The 3,034-nt window shown below is 35.8% G+C and overlaps 1 long non-coding RNA gene across 1 annotated transcript; it reads left to right on the top strand.

Annotated features, from left to right (window-relative positions):
• The first annotated feature begins 603 nt into the window (after positions 1-603).
• Positions 604-1,265, top strand: LOC112523376. Its single transcript, XR_003070258.1, has 2 exons — positions 604-723; positions 989-1,265. It is a non-coding gene; the product is annotated as an uncharacterized LOC112523376 (long non-coding RNA).
• Positions 1,266-3,034: the final 1,769 nt, after the last annotated feature.

Raw genomic sequence — 3,034 nt, 5'->3', positions numbered from 1 at the left:
TTATAACTAACAACCCAGTTTTGAATGATTATCGATAAGCCTTGAAAAGATGTGGCATTAATACGAAATTCCTGAAAAACCCGTTCTTGAGAAGCCAAAGACACAATGTTTAAGAAAAAGATATGTATCATTCATATCTCATAACTTACAACCTAATTTTAGCTGACTACTAACGGAACCCTTGAAAAATTCAATTACAACAAGATCCAATTTTACACGATCATTGGCCGAAGGACTAATTGCCACCCTAATTTCAGGTCATAAGGCTCCTTCCGATAGGTCGTTAGTTCGAGTCTTTCAACGACACTATGGATTTTCATGATTGTTATCAAAACCCCATATGAGATTAATCGAAGTGCACACAAATTAACCCATACACTGATTGTTACCAAACAAAAAGTACTGTTAATACGGAATAAAAACACAATTACATAGAGGACATAAAACGTACAATTAATTCTTAAAGGACCAATTTGTGAATATACTCATTAATTTGGGGTATATTTTGAAATACATCATAAAGTTAGAGGGTAAAAAAAGGCAAATTAACTTCCCTTGGCAAAATTCGTTAATTGAGTTGGAATCCTAGTTCAACACATTACACATATAGCTTCAAAGAAGACGACGGCAACGACGTCGTGTCCTCCTCGATTCGCTCTGTTCAAGCTCTCCACCTTCATTTTCCATCTATGGAGATGAAAATGGTGGATACGATCTACTGAGGTTAGTAACAGTTTCCCCCTTCTCATTGCTGTAGATTGATCCCAATTTTTAGGTCGATTTTCATTGATTTTTCTAGGGTTTTACAAATTTTCGATGCATCTGAGACTGAGATCCAGAAAACTGTTACGAAATCTTACTAAAACAGTAATTTTGTCGATTCGTATAACGTATAGACGAGTTGATTTTAGTTTTGTTTGATTTGTTAATCGGATTTTGCTTTAAGAGATATGATCCAATTTTTAGGTCAATTTTCATTGATTTTTAGGGTTTTGCAAACTTTTGATGCATCTGAGAGTGAGATCAAGAAAACTGTTACGAAGCCTCGTCAAAACAGTAATTTTGTAGATTCGTATAACGTACAGACGAATTTGATAATAGTTTTTCGTTGATTTCTTAAACGAATTTTGCTTTAAAATCCCGATCCGGATGCAAGTGAGGGATTAACATTTCTGGCATGTTTGTGATCTAGCAATTGTTTTGTGTGAAAATGTTGCAAAAACTGTTTTCATGATGAAGTGATTTTGGTAGGATTATCGGGTAAATTATTGCATATAGTGTTGTTTTAGTGGACTAAAATCTTACCTGATAAGTAGGTAATAGTGTTAAATTTTACCGATAAACACTTATTGACTAAGTTTTGGGAAAACGGCCCCTCAACCTGCAAACCTAACCGAAAGCCAAGGAATATACAATCTAGGGCCCGTTTGTTAGCGGCTTAATGATGCCTCCATACATCCATACAAGATTTAATGGAAAACCAACCAAATAACTTTCTAATGACCCTAATCCAACTTAGAAGTTGTAGAAAGATTATATAAATGCAAAACAACCATCGTTGATCACTTTTGAAGGTGATTTATTGCGTGCGTGATTAGACGGAAATTGTCCGGGATAAGCTGTTTTTCTACTCAATTGATCAAAATAGTCGAGATTCGTAAGTAACAAACAACTTGTGAAATCTATTTCGTTCATGAATTTAATCTTTTAGTAAGTTGCTAAAGTGATACTTACGAAATGCCGATGTAGCAAATTGCTAAAAGGTTACTTATAATATTCATAGATAGTGGGTTTCGTGAGTTAAAGTTTTACTTGTGAAATAGTGGCTATTTCGGTTAATTATATAGAAAAACGACTATAAGTTGATTCAAAAAATGGCTATTTTGGATAATTTCCCGTGTTTAAATTAATTATTACAAGTCTTAGGGGCCGTTTACTAAACACTTACTTGGGTAAGCGCTTATCAAGTTACATTACCTTATTGGATGAACATGGAAATGACCATGAACCTTACCCGGTAAGAGCGAGACAAGAACCTAGAATCTTACCCAGTAAATGAGGGCAATGACTCTTACCACCGTCAGCTCTTACCGGGTAATTCATTGCATAGAAAGCCGTTTTTTGTTGACTAAAATCTTACCCGGTAAGTAAATATTAGTGTTGAATTTTACCGCTAGATGCTTACGGGGTAAGTGTTTGGTAAACGGCCCCTTAGTGATTAGTTTTGAAGTTTAGAGTGAAATTTTGAGTTATTGATTATGTCGAGTCAATTTCCTAGCTGTAGACACCTTTGTTTCGTGCACACGTCAAGCGTCTGCATGAACATAGTCTCTCGATCCTAGTGCTTAAGGTCTGTTTACATTCTACCCATCCCAAACCCTACTTGCGAGTGGGATATAATGGGTTGGTCGGTTTGTTGTATTATCTTGAGTCAAAATCCATAGGTTTGATTAATAAAGGATTTGTGTTTCGTTACATTGTGCGAGTACTCTTCTAGTTAAAAAATAGATTATGGAGTATGTAACTATATTGATTCTCCAAGTCGCAATAATCGCTTGAAAAGGCACATCTAAACACCCCCTGATACATCCGACTTTCAACGCCATAAGCCTCCACATTCGCTTCTCTCTCTCACGGCCTTTTATAGGTATTACGACCTCCTATTCGTGGCAAACCGAAGGACTATGCTATTATAATGGTGAAAATCTAATATAGCGGTTAGACGACGATGCTAAAGTGATGGTACAACGGTCCATATAATAATTAGAATCGTATATGCATACATGTATGTATAACTTAAGATACTATATGTATTGAATAAGCTGCACCACGACTTTCCCCACTGTTTTGCAACCGCTATTTCGTCATCGACCACAGACTATGATACCACAACTATAGCGGGACGATTAACAACATAGCCGAAGGGGAACTTTTGTTTCTTATTGCATGCTTAAGTTGTAGGGTTGGCAAATCGAATCGCTTATTCTCGTAAAATGTTATGTTCTTTTTACCATTTTGGCATAAACGATGAAAA

Source organism: Cynara cardunculus (genome assembly GCF_001531365.2).
Source record: "Cynara cardunculus var. scolymus isolate 2C chromosome LG 12, CcrdV1, whole genome shotgun sequence".
In the NCBI taxonomy this organism is placed as follows: domain Eukaryota; kingdom Viridiplantae; phylum Streptophyta; class Magnoliopsida; order Asterales; family Asteraceae; genus Cynara; species Cynara cardunculus.
The sequence above is the reverse complement of the archived record's forward strand: the minus strand, read 5'-3'. Positions and strand labels throughout refer to the sequence as shown.